At 37.6% G+C, this 21458-nt stretch overlaps 1 protein-coding gene and 1 long non-coding RNA gene across 10 annotated transcripts in view; one reads left to right on the forward strand and one right to left on the reverse strand.

Moving 5' to 3' along the window:
- Nucleotides 1-21061, reverse strand: part of LOC132359298 (uncharacterized) — a 33183-nt gene extending 12122 nt beyond the window's left edge. Inside the window, exons 1-3 of one of the 3 annotated variants that reach the window (XR_009500808.1) lie at nt 21016-21061; nt 20598-20719; nt 9113-9279 (exon numbers count right to left, since the gene is read on the reverse strand). This is a non-coding gene — a long non-coding RNA (uncharacterized LOC132359298). Of the gene's footprint in view, nt 1-9112; nt 9280-20597; nt 20720-20913; nt 20995-21015 lie in introns of those variants that run through there. The other 2 variants (XR_009500806.1, XR_009500807.1) reach the window with 2 other exon arrangements.
- DENND4A (DENN domain containing 4A) overlaps nt 21045-21458 on the forward strand; it is a 130356-nt gene continuing 129942 nt past the window's right edge. For all 7 annotated transcript variants that reach the window (XR_009500805.1, XM_059912978.1, XM_059912979.1 and 4 more), the window contains exon 1: nt 21045-21333. The gene's annotated coding sequence lies outside the window, so the exon portion shown is untranslated. The remainder of the gene's footprint in view (nt 21334-21458) is intronic.

Below are 21458 nucleotides of genomic sequence, written 5' to 3' on the forward strand. Positions count from 1 at the left end.
TTCTTTATAGTTCCAACTTCCATAAGCCAAAGACTTTAAGAGCTGGAAGGAGTCTTAAGAGATCACTTGATCCTGTCCTCTATCTTTGAACAGATAAAATATTTTTTCCATTTAACAGAGGAAGCATCCAACGTCCAGAAAGCCTGTGACTTAACTCAAGGTTTCACAGCTAGCAAGTCTCCTCGTGCGGTACTTACTCCATTCTTAGTGTGTGACAATTTATTGGTGATCTTGGCTCTTCCAGAAAAACCACAATGAAAGTCAAAATGAGTAAACCATATGATCATTGATTTCTTTCATTTTATCACACATCACAAATTCTTCTATTTCTAACCATATTTTGATGCATTATTTATGAGGGCCATCTGGTCACAGGTTTGCCAAGAAAACTCTAGAATTTTAAAAGTGTGCTTCATTTTTCCAGGAAACACACTGCATAGCTTGGATTTATCCTTAACCTGATCATCGGTGACTCATGGGGCAAACAGATTTGTTAACTGCAATCTGTTTTTTAAAAAAACTGATGTATAACTAACATATAATAAAGTCCACAAATCTTACATATAAACTAAAAACATTTTTACATGTGCATACACCATACAGAGAATTATCAGCACCTCTGAACACCCCCTGTGCCCCGTACTAGTCACCACCCTCCAAGGGCAACCACTATTTTAACTTCTATCACCAGAAATTAGTTTTGAAGTTTGAAAAATTCTGGATTTGAACTTCATGGAATCATACAGTATGGACTGTTTTGTGTTTGCTTTCTCTCATTCAACATTATGTCTGTGAGATTGTTAACTACATTCTAAAAATGCAATCTACTTTCTGGCTCAGTTCCTCAGGGAATCTCTCAAAATTAGGTACATAATATACCAGCTATACACAGGTGTATGTATAAAAAATTCAGTTGAGAAAAGAACTTTTAAAATGACTAGACTAGAATAATCTCTACTGCTTGTGTCACTTTCTACTCTTGCATCATCAATTTCCCTCTTCTTTTAAATGGGCTCTCTCTGCTTTTAAATGGGCTCTGATCTATCCAAGTATTCTCTTTTCTTCTCCCATTAATGGATAAATAACTTACACAATTTTCTTTACTTATTCATATCCAGCATTCCCCATCAGTGCTCCACGATCATTGGTCTAAAAGTTGCAAATGGCCTCAAGCTATCATCTGACACAGACGTCCCTCATTAGCAAGAAAAGCATTATCATTCTCTATTTTCAGATTTAGCAGACAGTAACTGAGTACATATAATCTTCAATGTACTTTTCTAGGTTTTATGGGGGGACTACAAAAAAATAGCAGGAATGAGCCCTACCCTCATGAACTTCCAGCCTACCAGAAGCAGTGTAGTATGCATATAGAATATGGATACTACATTATTATTATGGAATAAAGATCACAATATAAGCTATAAAATGTTAAATGACACCATTGAGTTAAAAGAGAAAAAAATGTTGTGTGAGATCAGAGGGAAAAGTAACTTCCACCTGGGGTGGTGTCAGGGAAGCTTGGTAGGGGAGTATTTGTATTAAGAAGTAGGATGACATAGCTAGGTAGGTTTAGTCATGCAGTGATGGAGGAAGGTATTTTAGATGGATGACTGTAAGGACAAGGACACTGAATTAGGAAATCATGCAGCATGTACAGGGAGCTGCAATGCAGTTTGACCCAAGAGTATGGCAAGTGATGAAGAAACAGAATTACCCAAGGCTATAGCACTATGGGGCCCTAGAATGAGGACTGAATCCCAGGAATCTTCCTTCTAAGTGTTCTTCCCATATTTTGACCCAATCAACATTTTAGCCACTGCCTGCTTTCTTTACAACTGCCCATTATATACTGTCCATTAATTAACTGATTCAACAAACATTTATTGAATAGCCACTACAAGCCAGACACAAATGGACTCTGTGGTCTCCAAGGCTGACTTGGTATGTTATAAAATAATTTTTTCCAAATGGGGAGTCAGGCTAATATAATATTTGGCTAAGATAGATTTTCTTTCCCTTTAATTGCTAGAATTTTATTGAGTTATGCTTCAGAGCAAATACTATAAATAACAGAGAGAATTAAATAAACCACAAAAAAGGATCTCTGCATCACATTTTTCTACATGACATCAATACACTGAGTCTTAGCATTGACTACACACGTGTTTTTTCCATAACTACTTTTACTTAGGTTTGAGCAAGGGGTAACACAGGAGGACCTGAAACCTTCTATTCTTGAGTGAAAGCTTAAAAACATTCTGTATAATCTAGTACAAGACTCACTTCCTTTTAGCTTATCAACACCAGAAGACATTTCCCCTTTGTACTCGTTGTGTTTAATGTAACTATGGAGACGCCACACTTTCTATGCAACTGACACACATGATTCCAGTTTAATGTACTCATTTTCTGAGAAACATTAAAAAAAAATTGTGGTCACTCTTAAACCTTTAAGCTACTTTTGTATTTCAACGTAAATCCAATACATTTATTAGTAATATTCATGAGGGAATAGTTAAGTACCAGGGATTACAGATTCTTTATAATTCCAATGAACTGTTCCTAATTAAAGCTTTGGTGCCAGAAAAAAAAGGGGGGGGTAATTATTATTTGAACAAATTAGGCTATCAGATATTTCTATAAATTGTAGAGTATATAAAGTTGAGTTTTGAGAGTTATATTTCCAGGCATATGTCAGGCTAGACATTCAGACTGCCCTTCATAGTGGAAACAATTTTTTTTTTTTTTTTGGCCATGCCACACAGCTTGCAGGATCTTAGTTCCCAGACCAGGGATTGAACCCAGGCCCCGGCAGTGAAAGAGTCAAGTCCTAACCATTGGACCACCAGGGAATTCCCTGGAAACAATTTAAAAACTGAATTAAAAAAAAAAAAAATCCTAAAGCTCTTAAAAGCACTGAAACATGGACTAGAAAGCTAGGAATTATAAACTCAAAGAGAAGTAAAGTAGGAAACCAGACAGGTATATGGACAACATTGTCCAGGTGTAGAACACCAGGAGGCACCATTTGCATCCTATTCACCGAAATGATGCCCCTGGAGTTGCTCAATCGTGTCCTGAGATCACTTTTGCCCTAAAGGCGTTTGCTCAAGCTGGTGAACTTCAGCTTTGGCTTTAGTGGGGTGTGGAGTGGGGGATGGGACAGGAGGTAAAGCCTAGGCCTTGGAGAATCCTATAGGAGACCTCTCTCCCAATAAAGCTTGGACCCTTTAGGTAGGGATGAAAAAAAACCTACATACCCAATCATCCTGATGACTGCAAGGAAAATTCCTGTGGTGCTAAGCAAAACCAAAGACCAAAAAATTCTGTCCCTGAAAGATTGTAACATCGTGATATAGCCAAAATAGGTCCAAGAAAACCCATCACTATAAGTTGAGTAGGCCCCGGTGTATGAAAAAAACAAATGCAAATCTTCTCTGGAGAAAAGTACTTCAATAATACATAAATGATTTTCTAAGGAAAATGAGCAGCTTACAGTAACAAACACTAAGCACCCCAAGACTTAAGTTACTATTGAGTGAGGACCAGCAGAAACAATATCCAAGAGAAACAACAGAAAACTCTCACAAAGAATTCAGATATTTGAATTATGAAACGCAGAAGGTAAAATAACTATGTTTTATTTTTTGAAGAAATAAAAAAGTGGAAAACGCCTATTCAAAATAAGAAACTATAGAATATAGCCTAGTAGATTTTTCAAAAATATAATTTCTAGAAATGAAAAACACAGTAACCGAAATCAATAACACAATGGACAGGTTTAACAGCAAATTAGACACAAGTGAAGAGAAAATTAATAAACCAAAGGATATGACTATGATGATAGAAATTGTCCAGCATACACCAAAGAGAAACAGAAGAAAGGAAACTTGAGAGAGTACTTAATAGATATGGAGGATAAATAAGACATTCTGACATACATCCGTTTAATTGTGGAGTTCTGGAAAGAAAGGAAAGAGAAAATGGTGCAGAGGCAATATTTGAAGAGACAATAGCTAAGAATTTTCTAGGACCAATCTGTTTCAAACCACAGATTTAAGAAGTCAACTAAATTCCAAGCAGAATTAAAAACAAAACAAAAAATAATTTTCACTTTAACACAACATAGTGAAACAGCAGAATACAAAAGACAAACAGACCATCTTAGAAGCAGACTTCTAAATCCCTTCAGGAGAAAAAAATAACTGCCAACTTAGAAATCTGCCCTCCAAAAGAATATCTTTCAAAAAAGAAGATGAAAAAAAAAAGACATTTTTAGACAAGCTAAGTGAGTTTGCTTCCATGATGTTCATAAAAGGAAATTCTAAAGAATGTTCTTAATTAAGAGAGATAGTGATCTCAGGTGAAAGGTTTAAAAAATAAGAATGAATGAACAGCAAAGAAAGTGGTAAAAATGGGTAAGGCCAAACAAATCTTTACTGTGTAGAACAAGAATAATGTTTTCTGGGGTTAAAAAAAGATTTAAAATACAACAGTAACATAAAACTTGGAGGGGAGTATATGGAATTAAAGTATGTAAAAGTGCTTGCTGCCTGGGAGAAGGGTAAACCTTGATAAGTATGTATGTTTTAATTTCAGTGCATCTGAAATTTTAGCATGCATCAGAATAATCTGAAGGGCTTGTTAAAACACAAGTCTGATTCAGGTTGAGGTGGGCCCAAGAATTTACATTTCTAACAAGCCCCCAGCTTGATACTGATAATAGCACTGTTGACTAGTCATAAAAAACAAACAAACAAACAAAACAAAACAAACTGAACATAAAATCCAAACTAGCAGAGGGGGAAAATTTGAAATGAGAAAAAAAATTCAAAAAGGTGAAAAATCAAATAAAAATAGAACCAGAAGAACAAGTGGAAAGCACAAAACAAGGTACCAATTCAAATATATTAGTAATTACATTAAATATAAAAGGATTAAATGCTCCAATTAAAAGATAAAGATTGATACAAAAAATGAACTCAAAATGGATCACAGACCTAAATAAAACTTCTAGAAGAAAATAATAGGAAAAAATATTTGTGACCTTGGGTTAGGCAAAGAGCAATTAGATACAACATCAAAAACATGATCTATAGAAGAAAAATTGATCATTTGGACTTCATCAAAATGAAAATTTTTTGTTAAGAGAATGAAAAGACACAATTGAGAGAATGAAAAGATTAGTCATATACAGGAAGAAGATATTTGCAAATCACATATCTGACAAATGATGTGTGTCTAGAATATATAAAGAACTCTCAACATTCAATAATAAGAAAAAATAAACAAGCCCAATAAAAATATTTACTTCACCAAAGAAAGGCATGGATGGCAAATAAGCAATGAAAAGCTGTTCAAAATCATTTGTCACTAGGGAAATATAAATTAAAACCATAATGAGATACTTCCAAACACCTGTTAGAATAATTAAAATGAAACAATCTGATAATAACAAGAGCTGGTGAGAACAGGGAGCAACTGAATTCTTTCATGCATTCTCAGACATTGTTGCGGGCCAATGCACAATGGTACAGCCACTCTAGAAAACAATTTGGCAGTTTTTTATAAAGCTAAATATAGAATTACCACAAAGGCAGCAATATCACTCCCTGGTATTTACCAGAGTGAAATTAAAGCTTATGTTCATTCAAAAACCTAAACACAGATGTTTACAGTAGCTTCACATGTAATAACCAAAAATTAGAAACAGTCCAGATATCCATCAACTGGGGAATGGATAAACTGAAGTACATCCATAAAATGGAACACTCTTCAGCAATAAAAAAGGAATAAACTCTTGACACACACAACAACATGGATGAATCTCAAAAGCATTTTGCTTAGTGAAAGTCAGACTCAAAAGAGTACATATTGTATGATTCCATTTATATGACTTTCTTGAAAAGGCAAAACTATAGGAACAGAGAACAGATTAGTGGTTGCCTAGGGTTAAGGGTGGGGTGAGGCTCTGACCACAACAGGGTAGCACAAGGGAATTTTGGGGGGCTACATTCCATATCTTGATTGTAGTGGTAGTTTTAACACTATGCATTTGCCAAAACTTATTTTTACTGTATGTTAAATAACTTTTTTTTTTTTTAAGATAAAGATTGTCAGATTGAGTAAAACTTTAACAGGGTCTCTGACAGCCTCTGTTGGCCAAGGGCAAACTTTGCTCATGAAAAAGCAAGTTCAGTTCTCATTCCGAAAACCCTTGTAAGATTATGTACAAAACCTTATTAAAAAGTGAACAGTATTTCTATTTTTAGATTGCTAACATATAGCAGGAAATAAACACCAATACACACCAGACTTAAATAAATATACTTTAATGTACCATAGTTTTGTGTATTTTATACAACTGCAAAACATACGGAGGTTAAGAATCAAACCGGTGGTTGAAATTGTATGTCTGAAACTGCAAGATGAGTCCTTGAATTTTTCACTTTGCATCCAGCTGTTCTGCCATCATCAGAGGGCTAATTTTAGAACAAGTAATCTTCTTATAAAATACAGTATAATTAGGAAAGTAGGAATTTTTTTTGAGATTTCTAATTCAGAGTTGTACAGGGTGCTTGGTTTTCTGAATCAAGCCAGCAGCCCAAGAATAATCTGAACCATAAATCTAAGGCCAAGCCAAGAAACTTTTAGCTAAAGAATCATAGTTAACTTGTAAAAGAGTGGAATTCCAGCTCCTTTATATCAATGGACTTTGAAATGAAGATAAAGTTACAAATAAAATTTTCCCTCAATCCATGAGAAGCAATATGGAAATCATAGTGTGTGATGGTTTATTCTTCCCGGCAAATTAAATGACTACATTTGCTTTGTAATGCATGTAAGAGAAATATGCTTGCTTACTCTTGCTGAAGACTATAATAGCTGCTTCCCTTGCTTTCTTTTTCTGACAGGAATCATCAGCAACATGGAACATGTTGCCACATTCTTTGAGCAATGATATATATATATATTTTAATGTAAGGAGTCAAACCCAAAGAGTCTAACCCAAACTAAATAATTTATACCACACAGTCCCAACTAGTTTTCCCCATTTCTCAAAATAACTGGAACTGAGTGCAGACCAAATCCCCGCTTTTTGTTGTGCCATGTAGGCACTGCCACAAATCTAAGAAATTCTTCATTTTTCAGGTCAAAATTAAGCCATCGTTTTCGTTCTGTTACACAGGTGAACAATGACTTTTCACTAATTAATTACGAAACAGATTAAGAGAAGACAATTTCATGCAACATCTCACAGGTTCGAGTGCTACATAAGGAAGGATTTAAGTGTGTTGATAACAGCTTATATAGTGTATGAGTTTCTATTAAACTACTTAATAAAAATCTTAATTCCTAGAGCAATTCAACCAACCCCAAGGTCAACTAAAGTAAGTTATTCCAACCAGTTATTAACCCAAGAAACTTCTACAGGAAAATAAATAAATAAAAGGACCAAAGGAAACTGGCATCTTATATTGCCCTGGAATCATGCTTTTTCTGAGACTTTGCTATCACCTAATTATCATAAAATAGTGCTCTCAGTCATACAATTAAAGCCGTTAGGTAGATCATGAGACCATTAACTGGCTTAACATACTTTTGTGTGGTTAGGAAAACCATATTACTGAACTGTTTGCCACTGGCTTTTGACATTTATAAGAACCCTGGCAATTTACCCACAGCTACTGAAAAAAAGTTTTTTTTAACTTTCTTCAAGTTTCCACATGAAAAATGATCTCGTATGTTAGAAGTGGAGAAAAATGTGGAAGAATTACTCTCATTGGGCTGGCTTTGACTGGATACCCCATGTTTACAAAACGTTTTGAGAGAGTCAGATCAGCAGTTCTAATGACAGCATGACAGCATATTATACGGTTATCATGAGCCACGTGCAGCCTAAGGAGAATTTTCAGTCTATCAGAGTGGCCCACATGTTGCTTATTTATCATTTCAATTTCATATCAGAATCAAAATTGAAAAAAAGAAAACTCTGAAACTCAAGCAAGTCATCTGTGGCCAGAGTAATGAGGTCTCTTGCAAAAAAACCCCAAAAACAAAACAAAACAAAACAAAACAAAAAAAACCCAAAAAGAGATTAACACATTTTCGAGAAACAAGCTTTGGTTTCAGAGTACTACTGCAGCTGTTTAATTCACTTGCTGATGCAGCTCAAGTATGTAGACATTTACAGTAAATTTTTTAAATGGTTTATGTGCCCTCAGTAATTTTTACCATTTTAAAGAGAAATGAGAAACACTATGGTAGTGATCAAGTAGTAGCACTTACTTATTTTCAGAAGCTGTATTTTACTGACTAAAGCAGCACTTGTAGATAATAGGGTTATTTCTTGGTTGCAGCACTATGACCGTATGTTACAGCAACTGAGAACTCTTTGATACAGACAAGGCACAAGGTCAGTTAAAGAATAACATTCTCCCAGAAAGGTGATAGCTTTCCTTATAAGAAGAAACACATGAAGCCTAGCAGTCATCGTTTCGTTTCGTTTATTCCATTATGATTGCCTAAGTTTTCAACTGGGCAGTATTCTATTTCAAGGCCATTCTGTTGCAAAACTTTGCCCGTGTGGTTGTAACATAGCTGTGTCTGTTGTAAACCAAAGAGGACAGGAAAAAAAAAAAAAAAAAGAGATCACGGGAAAGAGTACTCCATGTAACTTTTCATGTGAAGGTCTTAAAGTAGGTAACTGATTTCACCCCTGCATCCCCCCACCGCCGCACTGTGCAGCATGTGGGAATCTTAGCTCCCCGACCAGGGATCGAACCTGTGCCCCCTGCCATGGAAGCGCAGAGTCTTAACCACTGGACCACCAGGGAAGTCCCCGTTAACCGATTTTTAAAGCAAAAAATTCTAAATTCTCTGAGCTTCTACCCTGAATGAGCCGTTTTCACTAAAGATTAAGGCGGCTTCTGCAGAGACTCTAAAGTTTAGCACAAAACTGGAATAAGGACAAATGACGGTCTAAATAAATGACTGTCATCTTTATGAGAATTACAAAGACCAATGCAATAACAACAGTTGATCATCATTTATTGAGTACCCATAAGGTATGTAGTCTTATGTGATTCCTTTTGAGGTTTCAGGGTTTGCAATGGGGTTTAGCGATAAAAGTGGAAGACCAAAAATTTATCATATAAAATAACTGTCTGGGACTTCCTGGGCAGTCCAGTAGTTAACACTCTGCGCTTCCACTGCAGGGGGCGTGGGTTGCATCTCTGGTCGGGGAACTAAGATCCCGCATGCCGCGCCGCTCGGCTGAAAAAAATTAAAAATAAAAATAAATAAATAAATAAAATAATTGTCTTGTGTTGAGGTTATTTTTGGTTGATGGAAGAAAGAAAATATGTCTGTGGAATTTCTTTTGTAAATCCCTACCTGTGTAGATATGTAGAGATGTCTGAATGTTTTTAATAATGATGATAATTAACAATTATTCTGCCCAAATACATAGGTTGTTATAAGCCATGTAATGAAGAACTGGGACAACACATATTCACGACATGAATGATGAAATATCTGAGAAGTCCTTCAAATAATTATAGCCTTGGTCATAACATACTAAGAAGGAGAGAATGACTAAGATGTAGTTTGGGTAGTACTTGGAGTGGAAGGGAGATGGTTAACTGAAAATAAAAGGTCAGGGGTTTCCCGCTCTGTCCCCAAATCTGGACTAGGATTTGCTAATATTTTAATAGCTTCTCAGTTGTGAATAAGACCAAACAAATAGACAGTCCTTCCAGGTCTTCTACTCTAGTCTTCATCCTACACAAGAATTCCTTTCCCTGTTCCCTCGAAATTGACAAATTTTTTTAATTAAAAAAAGTTTTTTATTGAGATATAGTTGATTTACAGTACTATATTAGTTTCAGGTATCAATATAGTGTTTCAAAATTTTTATAGATTATACTAAAGTTACAGTTTTTGAAGGACCTTACAAAAGTTTCTCGGGGGCATCTCCACAGTTCTGAAAAAATTAGCATCATAACTTCCTATTCCAAGAAATTTAACTAGGTCAAAAAGAAAAACATTGAGTGAGGTTTCTAAGGCCCTGAATATGAAGCTTCCCTGGAGCTATAAGCTAATAACCATGGTCCAAAGGCACAGTTTTTTCACAAAGAAAACATACATTGCAAGTTTCTCTCCTATTCTAGTTCCAGATCTAGTAGACAGATCTCACTCTACACTGTTTAACATCTGGAACAAACCTTGTTTCATAAACAGTGCACTTACTCAAGCTACAAATCTTTTTCTCACAATTCAAAGCAGTAATAGTGACAAGAACAAATTATTTTGGAAGATATTTTCTGACCCATTTTAGTTAGCAGCATAGATGTGTCCAGTCTAGGTGATATTCTTATGTATCCAAATTGGCTTCAGGTCCAGTTACTCAAATTCTTTGGAATTCTCAGTTCTGAGGACTGAGGTGGGCATTAGTAATTCTTCCCCAAACTTTCATCAGCAACTATTTCTAATAGACTCTAACCCCCAGATGTGCTTGTTTCAACTGCCTTGTTGCTTTGGAAACCCCTACGTATCATCATTTAGAGTTATTTTGCGTTACTGTAGTGTCTTATCAATAGACTCACTGTGGTCTCATATTAAAGTATGAAGATTGCTTTAAACTGATTGCTTTTATATGTAGGACTTACTAATATTCTAAAATTTTGCTTTTCCTTAAATATATGCATTAGTTGAAGTATTCATAAAGCTTCTGCATTAGATTTTGTAAATCATATTAAATCTCCATAGGCAAAGTGTTGAATTTTGCACATGTTCTATAGAAAAAGAAAAACAAACCTAAGTAAGTAAAATGAAGGGTCAAGTAGACAATCCAGCAGAGACTCTCCCAAAGCCACAACCCCTTCTTACCCTAATTTATAGTTTCACTACTGACCACACTTTTATTCGGCTTACTTTTTTTAGTTTCTTCCTTAGATCTGTTATATATGCTTTTGGATAGTAACACTAACCTTTACTGAACTCCTCCTTCTAATGCAACTTGGCCAGTTTCATTTGCACTCTAGGTGCCCTATATGATACAAAAGGCGATGTTGTGAAGACACAGGAATGTAATGGTAATAATATTTCTATTGTCCTTTCTCATCCTCTCTCCTTTAAACCTATCACCACTAATGTGAAGCTACTGTGAAGCCAGAATGATCTTATTTATATAGTCAACTACATATCCCTGCTTTTTTTTTTTTTAATACCCTCTTTTGGCTTCACAGAGTACAACACACATATTGATGAACTGCTAAAAGATTCCAGTATTGTTTTATTACATGGAACTTAGTAGTAATGAAAATAGGGGAAAAACATAAATGATGTACAATAAACCAGCCAAACAGTTATAACTGGAATATCTGGACTCCATGAGCCATTAAATTTTGACCAAATTTCTTGTGTAAGAGGAAGTGACCTTGTTAGCTGTCCTTTCGTTACTTCCTGATAAAGTTAAAATGCTTTTTTATAAATGTAGATTTTCTGCAGTATTAATTCATTGAACAAAATTCAATTTTAAAATATTTTAAACATTCAGAAAGTGAAAAAAACCCAAGTACTCACATAAATTTAAGAAATGCTATCATTTTGCCATATTTGTTTAGACGCTTCTTTAAAAAACAATACACTGCCCCAGCTGAAGTCCCAATTTCATCTCATTTCCCAAGCTCCTTCTCCAGAGGTAGGCACTATCCTAAAGTTGGTAAGTATCCCTTTATTTTAGAGATTTGTCCTTGTTGATAGATGTCAGTAGATTTCACTAATTTTTTTTCTTAGATTGACTATTTTTCAAAATTTTTATTGGAGTATAGTTGATTTACAACATTGTGTTAGTTTCTGCCGTACAGCAAAGTGAATCAGTTATACTCTTTTTTTAGACTCTTTTTCCATATACGTCATTACAGAGTATTGAGTAGAGCTTCCTGTGCTATACAGTGGGTCTTTATTAGTTATCTATTTTATATATAGTAGTGTGTATATGTCAATCCCAATCTCCCAATTTATCCCTTCCTCCCTTCCTCCCTGGTAACCATAAGTTTGTTTTCCACATCTGAGATTTCACTAATTTTAATTATTGTACAATATTCCATTGCATGACTATGGACATTTAGTTTTTGTCATCATTAATATGAATAATACCCCAACGAACATACTCATAGTGTCTCCTGGTGCATACGTACAAGAATTTCCCTAGATGCAGGAGTTTTTAAGCTTTTATGGCCAATACGCATGGTGAGAAATAATTTTACATTAAGATCCTGTACATGCATATATGCATATATCATCACAGGCTGAGTTGCTTGGGAAGTAGATCTGAGGCAGAAATTTGTGTACAAGACGTTTATGAGGGAGTGTCCCGGTATCAGCACCTGCTGGGGAGTAAAGAAAGCAGGAATGTGGGCAGAGGTAGTTTTGGGCTCTAATGAAGTGACAACAAAGGCCTCAGCTGATCCCGCATTGCCTGCAGTGATTATTCAGAGTAATTTTGAATTAGGGCAAGGGGATCAGGCCTTTATACACCTGCATAGATCAGTTAGTGAATACAGCTGCACCCAGGAAGAAGGTGTGACCTTGGGCAAATAGCTCTCTTCCTGGAGAGAGTCCTGGAGAGGGACTCAGCTACAAGCTGTTGGCTGCCAACACTCCTAGCAGCTGAAATTAATGTTTCAGTCCTGGAGAGGGAGAATCTAGGTGGTGCACAAAAATTCACAAAACAATCCTTACCCTGATATTTCTGTTCTATTTCATCTGTAAAAAAAATGTTCATTGTAACCCTTAAATTGATTTCACAATCCACTAATGGATCATGAATCACAGTTTGAAAAAAACTGCTTTAGAGTATATACCCAGAAATGGAAGCTGGATTGTAGGGTATATGCATTTTAAATTTTACTAAATATTGTCAAACTGCTTTCCAAAGGGGTTAGGTCATTTGACATTCCCACCAGCAGAGCATGAGAGTTGCACTTTTCCTACAGCCTTGATAACCCTTGGTATTGTCAGATTTTTTTAATACAAAAATACAGTAGAGAGTAATACAGTAGAGACTTTGAAACCAATCCTTTGGTGAAAGTGAAAACATTTCTAATGATGTAGTATAGTAAGACTTACTTCCTGCTAGCTTATCAACCACCAAAAAGCATGTGCATTTCCCTGATAATTAGGTAACGTTCAATTTTTAGTCTTGCAAAATAAATCTTTTAGTCTTGTAATCTTTTTTATGACACCTAGCAGAGTGCCTAGCAGGTAACGGCACAAAGTAAAATACCTGTAGGTTGAAAGAGTGAATTCTATGCCTAGGCACATGGCATTTAAGATTTCACTTTTTTTAAACTCTGAAGCAATGTGGTTTAGTAGAAGCCTATTGGTCCAGGGATTGTGAGGCCTGGGCTCTGGTCTAGTCCAGCCATGGGATTTGGTAAATTTACTCCACCTTTCTGAGCCTCAGTTTCTTTATCTCCAATAATTTTCCTATGTATACAGCTTACTTCATGGGGAGTTTGGAATACTGAGTTCTTAGAACTGATTTAATATTTACGTAATAGAGAAAGCAAAGTACTTGGAATCTGGGGATATGGATTCTAGTCCTCGCTCTCCTCCCACTATTGGATGTATATGGCCTTGGACAAATCACAAGTAGGCAAATGTTCACTTTTTGGAAAATGAAATGGTCACTAGATGATCTCTAAGGTTCCTGCTCAAAAATCCTATGTTCTGGGTTATAGAAACATGAAGTCAATTTATGAAAACATCATTCTGATAAAGCCATCATGACCTGGGTCAGATGATATATTTTAAATCCACTTCTAATTGCCTGCCCCACCTCAATCGCTCTATAATCCAATCCATTTAGTCCTACCCTTATCCAGCTGCCCTACAGTGTTGCCTGAACTCCACCCTTGAGATTCTCCTTTGCAACTGACAACTATCTTTATTACCTCTAGTATTACAATACTTGTGGCAAACAGAGCCTCGTGCTGTGTGATCACCAGGAAAATCTGAAATGGAAGAATATGTGTCTTCACTTTTTTTGTAACTCCACTAATTCCCCATTCCCTTTTAGCACAGAATTGGTTAAAGATCAGCGGTACTGTTACATACTCTCCTCAGCCTGACATTGAGGATTCTATGGCTCTGCTTTCTCCACTACGATTCACTACCTTCCAGACAGCATTGCACATGCCGGCAGGAGTCTGCCAGTACTATTGTGCCTTCTCCAAAAGCCTTTCTTCCACTTCAGTTCTAATACATTCAAATAAAAGAGAGCCTCATCTCAACTTCTTTCTGCTTCCCTTTCAGCATAATTTAAAACTCTGCAAGTTACTATTACAACATCTAAATTCTATTAAATCAATAAGCTGATGTTTATTAAATTTCAAATGTGGTTAAGATAGTTACAATCAAATATGAAAACTTGCAGGCTTATTAGCCAAGAATGTAGAGGAAGGATATCTGTTTCTAGGAGATAGTTAAGTGATATTGACATTAAAGGGCCTAGGAGTGGTTCTGGAGATCTTAGGAGTGGTTCTGGAGATCTTTGTTTCTAATTTAAATCTTTATTACTAAAAGTCTATTATTCTCCAAATCCTGAATAAACTAGTTGCGAGAGTTTTTCCCCTCTGGATTAACTTTGCCCTTAATACAACTATCTTGATATAACTAACCAATCCATCTCTTTGTCTGTATGCACATGTGTGCTTATGGACAGCAGAGGCTTAAATGCTTTCTCTCCATTAAGAGCCTCCTGTCATGAGTCTGAAAGTGTTCCCTATGAGAGGCTGTCTTCAACATACTGGAGAGGGGACAGGGAGAACCAGGAATAGGCCCTAATGCCCTGCTTCTCTTAGGTAACATCAAGACTGGACACTGATGAACTTTTCCACCAAGAATAGAAAGAAAGGAAAAGAGGAAGCTAGCAACCTCAAACTACCTCTGGAACAAATGATATTTCTTCTTTAGAAAGATCAGCCTGGCAACAAAGGGAGGGATGGATAAAGAAGAAAAGACAGGAGATTGGGAATCCAATTAGTTGACTGCTGCAAAATTTCAAGTGAAAAAAAAAAAAAAAGATGTGGGTTTGAACTGGGTCAGTAGGAATGGAGATAGAGAGGTGAGGAAGGATATGCTTGATGTTAAGGAGGTGGTATCAACTGGTTTTGATGATTAAGGAATAAGCAGAAAAAAGATGAGTTGATTACTCACAGGTTTTGATTTTGTGACTACTGCATAGTGAATACTATTCAAGAAATTAGAGAATATAGGAGAAACAGGTTTGGGGTCAAATAATGAGTTTACCTTTGAAAATGTTGAGTTTCAGGCGCACTTGGGAGTGAGATGTCTGGAGGCAATTGAATATACAATCCTGAAGCGTAGAAGAGACGTACAGACTAAAGATGTGTTTGTCTCCTAGTCTGAGGGATTATAAAGAAAACAGAAGTACAATTGCAGGTGTCTCCCCTTGCTGGCAGGGTTCCTTAAGCCTTGACAATAAGAAGGGCATGGGGATATGTGTATATGTATAGCTGATTCACTTTGTTATAAAGCAGAAACTAACACACCATTGTAAAGCAATTATACTCCAATAAAGATGTTAAAAAAAAAAAAAAAAGGGCATCCCTGTTGTCTACCCTTGCAGGATACATGCCTGGGCCAATCAATAAAAAGAAAAGACTTACGGTGTCTGATTTGTTCAGCTTCGTGTTTCCTAAATATCCTAGCTGTAACAACAGTGCTGAGTACATGAGAAGAGCTGACTCATATTTCCTGTAAGTCAGCACAGATATCCATCCATCCTTCCAAATTATTTGAACCTCTGGCCACTCCCAAAGAGAGTCAAAGTGCTGGAACAATTTTTGAGCATTTCTTTCATTTGCTGAGAACAATTCTAATACATGTTATAAAGATTCAGAGCAAAAAAAAAAGCTTTTCCTATTTTGTATCACTCCCACCCCCACATCCCAAACGATGATGCCCTCACATAGGCATCAAAGTCTAAGGCATAGAAAGTATAAGTTCTCTCTGGATTGGTTCAAATGTCATCTATTCATCACCTTCAATCCCCATACTCAGAATCAATCTCAACTTCCCTAAGCTCCAACAGCAATGAGTTTAAACATCTAGTGCAGAACTTCTCATAGTTTGATTTTTATTAAAGTTACATGGCCTGGGAACATACTTTGTGCCTCTAATATGCGCTTATCTACCTTCGTTTCCTTCTGTGCCCAGCATAGTGCTTTGTGTATAAGTGCTGACTGAAGTGAATTTGTTAAAAGTTCTGAAAATACTTGATTGTGGACAACGATAGCTAAGATACTCTATAGAAAAATAACTTTCTTTTGCAGATCATTTAAAAACTAAAAGTTGAATTTAGAAGGAATTGTTGAGATAGGTAAAAGCGTTAACTTGAGGAAGATGGTGAGAGGTGATAATTTTCCAATTTGTGAAAAAGTGCTGACTCAAAGATATGACTCCTCAGCCACCAAGAGGGTAGAGAGAACAGTGGCTCAGACTGCTGCAGCCCTCCTGTCCCTGGACACTCCTCTCAAGTATCAGGTTTCGAATTTGTTATTTGGAACATGACATTTCTCACTATTATTCTTGCAAGTTGTTCAGATAATTTGTCTTCGAAAAGTATGTCATCAGGTTTGTGTTTATAAGAAATAAGATGATAATCTGACAACATTGCCAATAAATTTTAGTTTGTGGATTAAATATACTGGAATGTCATTCTAACACTTTCTCACAATGAATAGAATTTGGTACTGTGTGTTCTGCTTTGGGACACATCCAGAGATTTTCTAAAAGACCATAAATTCCTAGTGGAAGGCTTTCTTACCCATAAGGAAGCCACAAGGGATAGATATCAAGAACAGCTTTATAGAATACTCTTCCCAAGACATGGGTAACTTTAAAGACATAAAAAACTTCTGGTCTAGCAATTAAGGTGAATAGATTTAACAGGTGGAGAGGATTAGGTGGTACAACAGCTTGAGCTCCCAGTGCTTTAAACTGTTACTGGTTTCATAGTTTTCCTTCATGCATTGTTCAAACCACAGCATTTAAAAATAATTTCTAAGAAATAGCCAGATAGAGTTCCAGGTGTAAAAGATGACATAATTTCAGAAATGGCATGGGGCCCAAATTTCCAAGCCACACTTTTCCATCTGGCCATTACTGCATTGTTAGACTCCCTTGACCAAATCACATTTAGGGTTCAAGTTTGTTTAACTGTGACTATAGTGACATATGCTGAAAGGACTCCTTATATGACTGTTAAGGGCGATGAGGTACTTAGAAGCATTTCCTGAGCATGCAGTCAAATACTGCGTATTGTTTTTCTACTGCTTTTTAGTATGTTCTTTCAGAAAGTGTTATCTTTGATTAAGAAAAAAAACACTTCAAAACTTCTCAACTTTTGAAACTTTTTAGAATTCCATTCTGTAAACTGTGCTCGCAATTATATGTCTATAGTATTTAAATTGGTATTCTGTAATGCAGATGAAAGTATGTGAATTTGTTTGCCAGTTAAGAGTGCCTTTAGTTGCTAGTCAAATGCTTGATACACCAAGCTACTCCTCAAAGAGGAACTGACCCGATAGATTTCAAAACAATTAAAACCAATAAAAGGCTAAATCTGTGTCCAATGGGGAAAGAATGGGAGGTTCCCAGTTGGACTTCTAATTTTTTTTTACAGCTTTATTGCAAAATAATTGACATACAGTGGACTACACGTTTAAAGTGTGCAACTTGACAAGTTTGATGTATGTTCACATCTGTGAAACCATCACTACAATCTGGATAGTGATCTAGATATCCATCATCCCCAAAAGTTCCCTCTTGAGCCTTTATGCTATAACCTCTCGCTTGTAATCACTGATTGGCCTACAGCCATATCCTCACATTGGGGATAAGAACACTGAGAATGATAATGGGCAGCGGGGAGGAAGGGTCTGGCCTGGAAAAGAGATTTAACTTTTTGTTTAGTGGAGTTAAAATGCTGCATTTGGGTGTGCTTAAAAATACAAAAAAAGTGGTCGACTCAGTATTTTCAGGTCAAGATCTTGATCTTTTGAACTTTATAACTTTATGGAATGCTGGGTTATCTGAAATGTGGCAAAAATAGGCTTCCTTCTCTCTTGCCCTTTTCTAATCCATTCTTCACAGAAGAGTACTTCTTAAAATTAAATTTACCCAGAGCTGGAATCACTTATTTTTTAGTGAAAATTAACAGCATCAAAAAGATACGCATTTAGAGTAGTTATACATAGAGGGGCAGGTTGTTTGGGTCATCTTGGAGCACACATTTACAAGACTATAGAGCACATTTTATGGTCACGGAACAGTTTTTCAGTGCTAAAAATTAACTGATCCTATATTAGTATTCCTCATTAGTAGTATGATGTGTTAGCCATCTGAGCTAAAAACTTACACTTATTTCTTCCTCTTATTTCTTGGGTGGTGGTTTCTAAACTTATATGTGGTAATTCCCTGGCGGTCCAGTGTTTAAGACTCGGTGCTTTCAATGCCGTGGGCCGGGGTTCAATCCCTGGTTGGGAAACTAAGATCCCACAAGTCGTGGGGCGAGGCCAAAGAAAAATAATCATCATAATAAACTCATCATAATAAACTTATATGGTATGGTCCATTAAACCCTTCAATGGGAGCAAACAATCCTACTGATCACCAAGGCCACTACCGTTTTGTGGTTTTTTTGGGTGTCAGGGGGAACTCACCAGATACCTTTCAAAGATACATGTCTTAGATATGGGGATATATGTATACGTATAGCTGATTCACTTTGTTATACAGCAGAAACTAACACACCATTGTAAAGCAAGTATACTCCAATAAAGATGTTAAAAAAAAAAAAAGATACATGTCTTAGAAAGTAGAATAGGAGTTATAATTTACTGGGTACAGAGTTTCAGTTTGGGATGATGAAAAAGTTCTGGAAATGGGCAGTGGTGATGGTTACACAACAATGTACTTAACACCACTGAACTGTACACTTAAAAATAGTTAAAATGGTAAATATTATGTTTTGTATATTTTACCACAATGAAAATGTTTTTTAAAAATTCATGGCTTGATATCAAATTTCATGAGAATGTGCAGAGCTAAGCAGTTAACACATTTGGAACTACAGCATCAGTAAACTTCACATTTATAACAGTTCATATTCTTTTCTTTAGTAGCACTCTGTGCAAAAATGAGTAAGAATCACCGATTTGGATTACTACTTGTAATCAATTAAATAAACCAATAAATGTACTTATCAAATAGCACTGATTAGACAACTATACATGACATACAAAACACTTAGTAAGAAATTACATTACTTAACAATTTTCAGTGAAAGTAGCATTTTTCTGTATACAGTCTTATGTGATGCTCACACTTTTTTTTTTAATCAATAAGGAAATTGAAGATCAGAACATATAATTTGAACAATTTAGTGTTGAAAAGGCTCAACCCCAGGTTTTTTTGTTTTGTTTTGTTTTACCTTAAATCCAGTTCTTTGGCTCATATACTGCCTGAAATATAGATATGATGTCATAACCCAAACATCACTGTTCCCAATTGCCTGCTCTAACAGGCATCCCTTACTCTTCAATAGCTTTCAGCAGCAATTACAATAAAATCCAATCTTGTTTTTATGTCTTCTTAGGGCCTGGGGGAATGGGCCCTCACTTGCTTACACACTCACCTCTCCAATCTCAGGGCAGGTTCCTCCTTACACCATGGATTCCCCAGCACCATGGACTCCACTTAGTTCCAACAGCCAAGTTCCCTTCTACCACAGGTCCTTTGCACAGCCGTTTCCTCTGCCTTAAACAATTTCCCAGGGCATTTCTCTACTGGCTCCTTCTCATCCCTCAGATGGGCCTTTCTTGACCACTCTGTTTTTTTTAAGGTATCCTGGTATTTGCTCTCCCAGATTTCTGTTCATAACATTTATAGCATGTTTCCCTCAAAATGTGATGAAGTACTTTTGTCCCTCTTTTTCCCACTAGACTGTCAGCTCCATGAAGGCAGACCTTTTCTCCTTCCCTCACCAGTATGTCCCCTCAGTGTCTGTCTGAGTTTCGGTGAATGTTTGTTGACTGACTGACTGACTGACTGACTGAATACAATGAAAAGTGGAGATAGGAAATAGAGCTGTAAACCCGGTTAGTACAAGGGATTACAGCCTATTCTGCACAATTTAGGAGAGTTGACTTGAAACATTTTAGGGTCCTATTTCTTCCTTCATTTGTCCATGTAATAATATCGAACATTCATTGAGTACTTTCAGGTACTATGCTAAGCACTTCACATATATTATAGCATTTACCCTTCAGAGCAACCCTGTAGCAGTAATCAGCCTTTATTATCCTCATTTTTCAGGGGCAATTTGCCAACAGCCACTGATGGTGGAACCACAGCCAGGTGTAAGTAGGCCATATCCCATTAATCCAATGTAATCTACACCCCTTCAGTCAACAATAGGTGTTTTATCAACGTACTTTTCAGAGAACCCGCCTGAATTCCCCATTTTACCTGACCTTCAGTATCTTGGGACCGAAACCTACCAGAGGTGGTTGCTAACCCCTCAGGGGGTTTCTTGGGGAATCTGAGTGCTCTTGGTAGAGGAGCGGCCGCTCAGGCAGACGCGACGAGCTCTGGCTAGCCAATGTCAGGACTCCTGGGACGGCTGGGGAGGAAGGAGGAAACAGGTCAGTTGGCCCACGACGGATCCCTGACCCTCGGGGTGGTGAAAGGGGAAGGGAAGGTGTATGCCGCCCACGCTCGCCTAGGGGTCCGGATCTCCCAACGCGAAGGGGAACCACGGCGCACTTCCCCAACTCTACCGCGCGTCACGAGAGAACGCCCCTCAGCTCCGCCCACCTTCTACGCCCATAGCAGTTTCGGGCGCTAGGACCCCGCGACCCTCAACCTGTCACTGTCCTGCCCCCTCGGGCAAGGGCCTGGCCCGCTATTGGCGCTCACAGGCCGCGATCCCCGCCTCCGCCCACTCCGTCACTGTCAAGATGGCGCCGGTCGCAGCGGCGGCTGCCGCGGCGGCTGGAACCAGAGAAGGAGGCGGAGGCAGCGGCGGCCGCGAGGGGAGGGGGAGTCCCGTCTGACTGAGACCGCAGGCCTGGGCGGGCGGGGGTGCCGCGCAGGGCGGAGCGCCGGGCTGGGGATGAGCTAAGCGGGTTCGGAGCCCCGCGGCATTCAGTCTCTCGTGTCCCGCCGCCGCTGGTGAGTGGACGCGGCACCGCTCTCCAAGCTCGACCGGCTGCTCGCGAGGGAGCCAGCGGTGAGGTGAGTGTGGGGGCGGCAGCGCGGACAGCGGTGGCATGTGGAGCTGTCACTGCCCGGAGCGGTGTCAGCCGCGGCCACGGGAGCGGGGCCGGCTGGGCTCGGAGATGTGGCGTGGATGGCCGCGA

The sequence above is a fragment of the Balaenoptera ricei genome, chromosome 2 (assembly GCF_028023285.1).
Source record: "Balaenoptera ricei isolate mBalRic1 chromosome 2, mBalRic1.hap2, whole genome shotgun sequence".
Classification (NCBI taxonomy): domain Eukaryota; kingdom Metazoa; phylum Chordata; class Mammalia; order Artiodactyla; family Balaenopteridae; genus Balaenoptera; species Balaenoptera ricei.